The 11,744-nt window shown below is 39.0% G+C and overlaps 1 long non-coding RNA gene across 1 annotated transcript; it reads right to left on the bottom strand.

Annotated features, from left to right (window-relative positions):
• Window positions 1–4,951: 4,951 nt before the first annotated feature.
• LOC118244142 (uncharacterized) lies at window positions 4,952–10,101 on the bottom strand. Its single transcript, XR_004777470.2, has 3 exons — window positions 9,871–10,101; window positions 7,663–7,846; window positions 4,952–6,620 (listed from the first exon to the last, which is right to left on the bottom strand). It is a non-coding gene; the product is annotated as an uncharacterized LOC118244142 (long non-coding RNA).
• Between the last annotated feature and the right edge of the window lie 1,643 nt (window positions 10,102–11,744).

Below are 11,744 nucleotides of genomic sequence, written 5' to 3'. Positions count from 1 at the left end.
ACCCAGTCTGTGTAGGAGTAAGCAATTTGTTCCCGAGCCATTAAATGATGTGGAAGATACTTTCTTTTCTTAGGCTTCTCTGGCACTGATGATGCCCAAAACGAAGACTTTTATGTTTTCTGAAGCCTGCTCTAACGCTAAAAAAATTTTGTTGGAATTGCTTTTATCAGTTGAGAGGATAAAGTCTGCACACTGTTTATTGAAAGAGGTTGTATCCCCATCAGTCCTGAGCTTCTTCCCTGGCGGGACTGACACACAGCCTTATACATATTATGTATCTTGTAGGAACAAACAGAGCATTCACATCCAGTCTTAGATCAAGGAAGTTTAGACACCAGTTAAAGTCCTTCTGTGGAAACATTTACACCAGTATAGCCAACAGTGGAGTCCTGTGCCCAGTTGTGGGCTTCTCAGTGCAAGATCGTTGACATACCAGAGCCAGGCTGGTGGAGAGCCATCAGGAAAGCCAGGGCTGGAGGAAATGAGAAGAACTGGGCTTTCTCAGCCTGGAGATAGCTGTGGGGGATTTACCTCTGGCATCAGCTACCTAAAGGGAGGGTACTGAGAAGATAGAGAAGGGCTCATCTCAGAGGTGCACAGCAAAAAGACGGGACAAACGGCACAAGTTCTAATATGAAAAATTTCTGATTAGATATTAGGAAAATATTTTTACCATGAGGGTGGTCAAATACTGATACAGGGCCCCAGAGAGGGTGGGGGATTTCTAATCCTGGAGATATCAAAACTTGACTGGACAAAGCCCTAAGCAACACAATCTAAATTGGCCCTGCCTTGAGCCGGGGGTCTGGACCAGGTGAACTATAGAGGCTCCTTCCAACTTAAATTATTCAGTGTTTCAATAAGAGTGGGTCTAAGCTATCCCAGCAGAGCTGTGCCTCCTCTATTAATTGTCAGCAATGTTAACTGTTACATGAGAGTTTGGAATTAACTGGATATATAATAGGCACAGGAAATTAGATTTTCTCCTTTAAATTAAGCTGTCATGGTAGAAAAGAACATAAGTAGGGACTGATAGTGCTGTGCAGTATGTTGTATAAAATCAACTGATTTTGTTTTTTTTTTTCATTTCTGGGTAGGACTTTACCTTCCCAAGTAAAAAGAAAAATATTTTAAAGCAACATAAAAGACAGGTAAGGATTCCTTTTTCTTTGATTTTTTTTTCTATGCCTCATTGTTCTGCCTTCTTCAATACATTATTTTTGTTTGTATGATATGGACTTAAGAATTATTGTCATTGTTCCGTTCCCTAAAGTCACTTTGATCTTCTCTTTGTCTTTTCCTTCACTGCCCTGGTTCCTGGCCCTCCCTTTTCCACTCTTTTGCAAATGTTATTAGCTGCCTTTGGCTGTACCTGATCTACAGATTACAGAAGTGCCAGAGGCTGATCTGACTTCCTTCATGTCCAAGGAATTAAACTCATTTTCTATATGAGTAGCTGGAAATAATAGCAGTCATTGTTCAAGACAAGATCACCAGGGCCTGTCCTAAACCAAAGCCACGCTGCATGAGAGGGCTGGAATTCAGACTCAGGTCTGGACTCAGAATCAAATTGTAATTTGGGAATCAGACTTTTTTTTTTGGCAAACTGTCCATCTGAGAGAGGCAGAAAAGCATTTGTCAAAAGTTAGGGATGCAGTGGAAAGACAGTCTTACAAATCATTTGCAGGAAAACTGTCTGTTGCCATTTGTTTTCCTTATCCTCCTCGAAACAGGGTTTACATGTGTTCTCTGTTAATATGCTGAATTGCTGCATCAGTTTCTTCTCGTAACAGAAAGAGCTTGACAAGCCCATGGGTGTTAGCTAAAACCCTGTATCAGCATGGCAACAACACAAGTAACCAACACAGAAAGTGTGCTTGACCTCTGAGAGTAACCTCTCCTGCAGCCAAAGATAAAAGTAGTAAAACATCAGTGTTTAATATTTAGAAGATATAAATGGAGTAAATCTGAACTTCAGCATGACAAATCTATCCACAGAGTCTTTTCTATACACTTTTAAAGATCATCACATCTATGGTTCTTAGACAACAGCTATGTTAAGCTGTGTGTAAAACTGGAAGTACTTGTGCATACAATGGTATAAAAAACTGACAGTTTTTTATGGAGCCAGTAAACATAGCATCATATCTAGACTCAAAAAGCATTTCAACTTTTTATGGTATGGAAATGATCAAACAATAGAAGAAATGAAAATTCATCAGTGACAAATGTTTGGGTTACATCTAATGTCACAATGGATTCACTTATTAATGACCTGAGCTACCGACCTAATCTTAATTGTAACTATGACAAGTGTCATTAATAACATCTTGCAATCACACAAGGTCACCTATATGTGATTTTGTCTACATGTATAGGCACATACAGAATAAATCTTTGCAGCTCCATTTTTGAAACTATGTTCAAGTGAACCCAAGATAAATACTGCATTTCTTAAGGGACTCAGACATTAAACTTTATCAGTGAGCTGATCCAAGATTTACTTCTAAAATCTCAGGGCATTAAATAATACATACTAGGGAGAAGATACTGAGCATTAGGAGGATACTTTTTATGTACAATGTGTTTGGACAGAAAAAAAAATCATCTTTCCTTGTGGAAGGCCTGTATAATCTGATCAGGAAATAATTCTAGAAGTTGGTCTTTATTTCTATTAAACTAGAATAATGAAATAACATCTGTTTTGTTTTGTTTTTGAGTATTGATGAAGTGAAGAATAAACTCAATGCTGCAAAATGTGAATTCCTTAACACAGAGCTGTTGGCAATGAAAGGCCATTCTCATGTAGTATACTCAATTTATACAGTGAGCATTATAATGGTGATATTGACCTGCAAAATTCAAGACACTGATGAAGTTTTTCAGGAAACCCCAGTGCTTGGATGGCATTTCCAACTTAGTTTTGTGTTCCAAGCAGGTAACAGAGGTTGGTGAAGAAGCTGTGGTGTCAATGGCACAAGCTTGTTGGCACAACTCATCACAAAAGTCCTGCTCTGAGAGCAGTGGGACAGAGAACAAGAGTCTCCAACAAACCCAGGTGCTGGTTAAACATATTCTTAGCTGGTACAAACAAAAGTTTATTCAGCCATAACACCATACTGTAATAAGTGTCCCCAACATCTAGCATTATTATCAATACTGACTCCAGGGGTGGCTTCTTTGACATTTACAGTGTACTCTCTCCAGCCTGCAGTTCAGGTATTTTTCCTGTAAACACCGTATGCAAAGACAAAAGGATATAAAAATCCTTTACATTTCCAGCAGATCCTCAGAAGAAACTGTTCTACTGGCTTTGCATGTGGATATGTTTGGCCATTTTGCTACAAATTCTCCTCCTAAGAATTCAACAGCAGATTATTTCTGGGTTACAGTGATGAGATAGGTGTGCTTTAACAAGGCAATTCTCATTTGGCGGTATGTGTAGGAACAAGAAATTAGTTGGGTTTGAAGGAACTGGGAAAAAAAAAAAGTAGCTCTGGCTATTGCAAAGCATTGGGGTTAATACATGATATGAAGCTATAAGGTCATATGAGAAGCTACATTTAACATTTGCACTCCCCAAGCCATTGGGGACTGCATTAGCTGGGCAGGCTAATGCACAGTCAACTCTTGGACTTGCAAGGAGCACAGCCCCTAGGAACCGAAGCACCTTAGCTGGACACGGGACCCTCCTAAAATGCACAGTGATGTGGAACTGAATGAGCAGGGCTTAAAGTTGGAAAGCTTTCCAAGAAAACTCCAGGTGACAAATAAGTCTGGAGTAAAACTTAATTTCCAGTGCAGAAAATTCATCTCAAGAAAGTTCAGTAAGCAGGGTCTTAAAAAGATCTCTTCTTTTACAAAACTCAGTCTGTGTTCCTGTGTATGCATGTGTGCATGTGTGTGGTTCCTGTGGTTACTATATAGCAGGCCATTGAATTATCAAACCAGTAATTTTGCCATTAGGTTTTCAGTTTGCTTCTTGCATGCATATTCTGTGGTCAAATCCATTAGTAAGTTACAATGATAAACACCTGGAGTCTATCAAAAACAAAGAGAGTCTTATTCTGTAGGTACAACCAGCCTGGTGAACATACCAAGCAGAGACTAACTGCATAATATAGAACTCAAACAGAATATGTTTTTTATGATGTGCCAGCGTAAGGGAGATCAAAGACTAAAGCCAAATAAACAGCAACTGGGTACCAGCAAAGGAAACATATTTAGACCTTAAAGTAATCAGAAACAAACCCAGTGTATGCCAACACCCTCTGAATTCAAAAGTAACATTTTCCTCCTTTTCATAAAAGGTTCAAGAGCTGGCAGATTTTGTTTTGTTTTTAAATCTACGGGTTTTATGACTGGAAGAGAATTTTCATTTCTCACAGACAATGGATCGTCAAGTGCAGGCATCATCCCCCCACCCCATCCACCCCTTCTTGCTCACGGATTTAGGGAGTTACACCCCCTACCGCCCTATAACTGAATTTTCCTTGGCTGCATTACGGAATTTGCCAGCTTACATTAACCATTTATTGAGCCTGACTCCTTATCTGGAACATCGCCTGGCGAACTGAAACACACCCGCAGACTGGCAGAGCAAATTTTTCCAGGTGTTGCAAGCAGACACCCAGGATTACATGCCAACACTATTTTGTGAGGCAGTTTGATCAGAAGGAAAAAGCCCAAATGACTAATGTTCAGTGTCATGTTTAGTACCTGCGATGTATCTACATAAACAGTTTTAAATGACTACTAGTACTAAAAAATACTTGCAAGGGGAGAGGCAGAGAGCAAGGAGAAGATACAAGGGAGGCAGTGAATTGACAGGCTGAGCCTGAGGGCAAAGACTTACATCTGTATTTGATTTGTCAGGGATTTACATTAGTGAAACTTTAACTCTGCAGATGATAAGTAAGATTACACTTACAGAACAAGTTTATGCAAATAAAGCTTAGTCTACAGTGCATGTGGGTCCAGACACAGTGGATTTGGCAGGTTTCATTGAAGGCGAGTGCCTGGGTTTCATAAATTCATTTACATAAAGGATTAGGACATCTGGAAAAGTAGCATGGCAGTTTACTGAGATATAAATAATGTTAATTGAAAGGTCACAGGTATGCAAAACACTCTACACATGTAAAAGGAAATCATGGAAAACGAAGGGGCAAAGACTTGCATCTTTCCCTTGGTTACATGAAGTTAAGCTGTAGATATCAGCTAATCCATGCCTTTCTAAATGCCACTCCTGATTTTAGTTCCCATTAGAGATCTCTGCTTCATGACAGGTATGCATGTAAACAGTCAGTTTTTCTTAAAACTAAACAAAAGAAAAGAAAACAAAACAAAACAAAACACAGCGGTTCATATCACTCAGCATCAGGAAACATCCAGAACTCAAGGAGTCTGTAGGAACTGACTCACCAACTGTGATTTAAATGAGCAGTGGGGTAGATAATTCAGTTTTACCCAAAAGCCTGATATTGTGCTACCATGGCAACAATATCTCTTTTCAGCAACACAAGTAACGCTGAAAAGTATGTTTACACCTAATTCCAACTTGCTTTACAAGTTCTGTGGTAAATGCTTACTAGAGTTCTGGATTTACAAACTGATATTCTGGTGAGCTGGTAATTAAGGGATACTAACAAGTTGTAGATGATCAAGCAGTTTGCAAGAAGTATGCCATACCTCAAGATTAATTTATAGTAAGCAATTTGTAAACAATTCTAATTCCTTTCCATTATTTTAAGACTATAAAATAGCAGTTTCTCAGCATAAACCAACAGTTCAGCAGAGCACAGGCAAACCTTTTTCAAAGGGTTATAATGTCCATATGTTTATACTTCAAGCAGTTTCCAATAAAGATTATCTCAAAACAATTGACATGTTTCTTGTACAGAGCTAAAAATAGCTTATTGGGAGTTTTTGTTTTTGTTTTTCCAGTTTTTTATAAGCTTTGCTTAGTTCTGTCCCTTCTCCAAGATATTAAATGCATGCATACAAAAGATTTTTCCCCATGCATACTTATTTAGACATAGCACTGTACACAGGCCACACATTAGGATGTACAGGTGAACAACAGTGGTAAACTTATGTAAAGCAATATACTGTTGTCTGACCTAGTGCTGCAAAAGCCCTGGGTTAAGCAGCTTGGCTTTAATTCTTACCTAAAACAGAGCAATGTGTTAGAATGTCTGTAAAATACACTAAAGAAATAAATATGCACAAAGCAAAATATTTCTACCACCTGGCCTTAAAACAGTCAGCTTTGCTCTTGTGCAATCCAATTATATCATTGCTATATTCAGACAGAGGTGGGAATCTGATGGAAATATGGGGCAGGAGCAGCTGGACTCGTAGTCAGTGGGAATTTTGTTGCTGTACATATTGACCTTCTCCAAGCAATTCAATATGTAAAACTAAAAGCCAAGACATATAAGCATGAGGTATGAACATATCAGCAGCCATGTTCAAAAGGGATTAACTTTTGGAAGAGCCAGTTCAGCTGTGTGCTGCTGCTGGCATCTGTTAAGAGCAAGGGAAAACACTCTTCATGTCTTGGTCCACGAGCCAGATATATCACTTCATTCATCCTTGCAGTGGGATGTTGATAACATCTGAAAGCAAACAAAGGTGATGATTTGGAGTGGCTGCTAGTAGGCACTTGCAGTTCTCTTTCCAGTTATCATGCTCTGCTTTGGTTGGATCATTTTCCCAACAGACAAGATTAAAACTTGCCTTAGAAAAGTGCTGTCCACTAATAAATACAAATTGTGATCACAGTCCCAATGTAGATGAGGCTAGAGAATCCCAAGAAATACCTCCCAGATAAATTAATGGGAGTTGTACAAACTTGATTCTGTTTCTGAACTTTCCACCTAAGGAAATAGATGCCTATGTAATTTCATTTCCATCCATGTTTATGGTAGATAAATGCAAGCAGCCTTCAGCTATTCAGTTCTTTCTGTGGCCAGACTAGTTAGTTCCAGCCTATCACTGGCACAGACTGCAGGGAGAGAGCTTCTAGCCTTTGCTGTTCTTTCTTTGGCATTCAAGCCATTACCCAACTCCTGAGTCAGCTGGCTTTGTAAAGTCAGAGTTCAATTTCATGCCCTTTGAGAAACACTACCAAAAGTTATCTTCAATTTACTGTAAATCTCTGCATCAAATTCCAGCTATTGTCAAGCTATTGCATCTATTTTTACTCCTTACTGCACAATGTTCATGTCTGAAACAATTATTAAAATAAACTGCATATTAACTACCTAGCTTACAGGTAAAATTTCCCATGAACTGCCCCAGGTCTGAGAAAGAGAGGTGCTGTTGCAGAGCGCAGAATCTCTCACACAACTGTGAGTGATTCTAGTTAGCACTGCCCACTACACAAACTTTCTCCATTCCACATCTCCTGCAGTTTTTTCCTAAGAGCACGGGGTAAAAACAGCCTTATTTCCCTTGAGGTGAAGATGTAACATTTGCCTAATGCTGTATAAAGTGTACGTAAAAGCAGCTTATTCTTCCCTGTCTCTGACCAAGTTAATTGGATATTAGAATTAGTCATGTTAAGTAATCTCTGTCAGATCCTATTAACTCCCTTGCTCTCTCCCAGAGTATCTGATGAATGATACAAAGCTTGTGAAAGAGTTAATCTTTATATACCTTATAAGTGTAGCTGAAGTATTTTGTTCATGAAGGTAAGAGAAGGTAAGCTCTCAGGCTTTCCATCATCCACACCACGGAGAGATCTCACCATTCTCCCATGTCACCCTCAGCAGTAACCAAGAACAGCAAACTGGAGATACTAAACTCTGCTGCAATCATAATTTTCACAGTTGTTCATGACCTGGGTTGAGAATTTAAATGCAAAAATATACTGAAACCCAAAGCTATAGTTCCCACAGCAGCTATAACTCAGTCACTGGTATTTGGACATACATTGCAGAGTATAGACACAGTAATGCAAAACACTAAAGCTACCCCTGGTTATGGTTGGCTGGGGGAACCATAACTCTGAGTTTCCTGAGTTTTGTGTTAAGATCTCAACCATAAATATTGCTTTAATGTAGCTTTGTGCAGTGGGTTTACATTGGCATTGGGAGGTGCTCGTACGGAAACAGTAGAGAATTAGTGTGGTATGCTTATTAAATGAGTAATGCTTTTAGAATAATTCCTGGGGTGAAATCATGGCCCCAGTGAAGTCAACTGAGCCAGGGTTTCAACTCAGAAACATCTTATTTATTCAGAGAAGAAAGCAGCAAAAGTCCCAGTAGTTTTGATCTTTATTATAAAGGAAAGAATTTCAGATCAGCTCCATCCCTCCAAATCAGGACTCTAAAGGAGTAATCAATTTAGTGGAAATAACCAGGAAATGGCTGGGATTTTTTTAGCCTCTATAGAAAAGTTTAGATGTTGGATTTGTTTTGTTGATTTTCACATTGAATACCCCAAAGTGTCTTTTTTTTTCACAGAAAGTTATTTGCCAACTACAAAAAATTACTTATTCTAACTTTTCCTGTTTATCCATAGATGACAATAGAGTTAATGATTTTGTAGAGTGTCAAGCAACTGAAGGAGGATCCTCATTGAAAAAGCTTCACTAGAAAATGTTAAGCCAATCTTGATATTAATTTCAGTTATTAATTTCTGCATGCTTATTTTTAAGGTAGAAGTGACATACCACCATTTTGCGTGGTAGGATGATAGAGAACATTTATCCTATGGGACTGTTTTTTAACTTATCATGAGTTAGCTTACACAAAACACCCTTCTTCACTATGGAAATTTAAAAGTAAATAAATAAATCAGAGATGGGCTGGCTGCAGGAGGAAGAAAATTTTGTATCTTGCAGTCTGTGACCAGCCAGAGGAATGCTCCATTTGTGCCAATTTGCCTTGTGTTTTCAGCTGGGAAAGACACTGTGCAAACTGATAGCAGATGGTAGAGCCGAAAATAGGTGCTTTACATGTTTGATTGAGAGCCAGCATTTTGTCATTTAGTTGTCTCACGTCATTGCACCGTGTTATGTTGTGCAATCGTGTGTGACATGCCGAAGTCAGCCTCACCAACACAGTATTTTCTGAAACAGGATTCTGCATCGCTCTGATGCAGTGGGCGAGAACTTGGTATGTTTACTGTTTACTGTTCTTGGAAAGGCTTCCTTCTGTGGAAGCAACCCTCTGAGGAAAACTCCCGCTGGCTTGTCTTGATGGAAAGGGACGGCAGTGGCACTTGGTGGACGCTTTGTTCAAAGACTCTCAGGGCAAACAAACCAGAGCCCTCGGTGAAGACTGGCATGGGAACTGGGGCTGTAGGAGCGGGTGGTCCCTGCGGAGAGGTTGTGAGCCACACAAATCCAGTGCCATTGGCTTGCTTTGCAGGGTGAAAATGTTCCAGCTCCCTGCCAAAAAGTGTCATGTGGCAGCAAACTGACATCCCCCTATTTTTAGCTGCAAAGGCCACTATGAGTTGACTTCTTTCTTAGCCAGAGCAATGTCCTTAGACTTTTCTGCCATGAGCTGGGAATGGTGCATGGTGGTGAAGACTGTTGTCAGATTATTCAAGACTAACTGTCTGCCCAAGTGCATGGTAACCCTATTTTAAGCTGTTTTTTGTTTGTTTTTTTCTTGAATCACAGATCTACCCATTTCAGTGCTGGCTAGGAGAGCTAGTGCTCTTCTCTTCTCCATTACATTTCTTTATCTGAGCAAGAAAAAGAAGGAAAAAGGAAAGGATAGAAGAAAAGGATCACTGCAAATGATAACATATAACAATTTTCTTCCATAAGACTATTTCCGTCATGGTGTCTTTGCCTATTTCTAGACCTTAGAATGCTTTTTTATAGCAAATAAATAAATAAATAAAACTTACAACAGGAAAATAGGCCTCCAAAATTTCCAGTTAGAAGCTAATGAATGCATGTTATTAGCTTCATGATACTTTCTAGTTTAAGCTTGTGGAGCTTGTCTTGCCCAGGAATCTCTTCCCTTGATGGTGCTTTAAGAGGTGTGATCTCTTATTCTGCTTTTCAAACTTCTTCAGTGGATGCCATTTCCATGATTTCCACATTTACTGGCATTCCCAAACTACCTTAGGTGTTCTCTCCCTTTTGTTGTTGAAAGCTGCATTAGAAATCAAGAAGTATGAAGTTCAGACTGTGACACAAGTCAGGATAAAAAACCTAATCACATTGCTTCAAAAGTCTTCCTTGAGCTTCTCTTGTCAGTAGATTTGTTTCCTCTAAGGTAAAAGCCAGTAGAAAAATATCCATCAGCTCCAATCATGTCAGGTGTTGGGACAGCACATAAAGACATAAAGAAATTCTTGCATTATTGTAATCATTGCCACTGCTAGCTCAGTCCTCATACAACTCCTGTTCTCTTCCTCCTATATGCTTAATAAATCTGAAACTAGTTAGAGGAGGAGCAGACAGGTAAGCTGGCTGGCATTTCTCTTTTGCTGTCACCTCTACAGAAATAAATGTAAATATTTTATTTTGATTAAGCATTTTCAATTAAGCTATTTAATTTCTTTTAACAAAATTATAATTCAATGCAGCTGAGGATATTCTTCCCAAAATGTCCAGTAGGCCACGTGCACAGGGCACACATGCTTGAGAGGATAAAGTAAACATATTTGGTGGGCTTTGCTTTGCAGAACAAATATATTCATGGCCATTTTACTCCTCAAATGAGAAGGGCTATGCCTGCTGCACTGGGACTGGAATATAATATTCTCTAGAAACAAAGACTTGCTATGTTTTCTTAACTGCATATTAAAATAATAAAAACTGTAAGCAGCAAGATACGGTGATTTAGTTTTCCTGATTGAAAGTTGCTGCATGCATATCTTTGTTTGGAAGATGTTTTGGCTAATTAAAGAAATAGAATCAAATGAACCTTAACATAAACCCCTAGAGAATATTACCATTGCAAAAAAAAATCAGGAAAAGACCCTTGTTTAAAACACTATAGTTTTCTGTGACATAGGCATTTTTGGAAGGATTTTTACTTTGCATTGGACATGACTTAACGGTTACAATTTGTTATGCAGTTTTAATTCTGTTTTTAACAGTATTTAAGGTATGGATATTGTTTAGTTTAATTTTTAAACTACGTTGTTTATTTATTGATTTCTGATAGAACTTGGAAACAAAAAAATTTGGGACTTTTACAAGACTTTTTAAAATTGCTTGTTAGATTTTTAGGTTGGAGAATTAAGAACACATGGCACAAATGTTAAAGATAATACATAAATTACCTATGGCATAGAAACATAAAACTTTCTATATAGTTCCAAATAGGTTTATTTTTTTTTCAACTGGATTTTCCTTGAGATTTGCATCCAAGGAGTCCAATAGCTTCACTGGGAGTTTGGAGTGGTACCTTGTAGCACAGTCACTCTTCGCTAGCAATTCCTGCAGGGTGCAATGCCAGCTCAATGGGGTAGTTTTGCTGGGAACGTTTGGTCCCATTCTGAGCTGAGGATTCTGTCCCTGCCAAGTCCCCTGCCCAGTCAGTGTGCCATGGGATAAGAGCTGTGGCTGGGAGGCAGAAGATTTTTCCAGGGTGGCAAAGAGGAGCTTTGGGGAGGCCCAATGGAAAGGCATCCACAGAGGCCAGCCTAGAGTTAAGCCGAGATGTGGTGCTGCTCATCTCTTTAATGACACTACTGCCTGCTGGAAACCATACCGGCTCCTTGTCTCTACTACTCTCTAGCAATAGCAAAGACAGGCACAGGCACAG

The sequence above is a fragment of the Cygnus atratus genome, chromosome 3 (assembly GCF_013377495.2).
Source record: "Cygnus atratus isolate AKBS03 ecotype Queensland, Australia chromosome 3, CAtr_DNAZoo_HiC_assembly, whole genome shotgun sequence".
Lineage (NCBI taxonomy): Eukaryota > Metazoa > Chordata > Aves > Anseriformes > Anatidae > Cygnus > Cygnus atratus.
The sequence above is the reverse complement of the archived record's forward strand: the minus strand, read 5'-3'. Positions and strand labels throughout refer to the sequence as shown.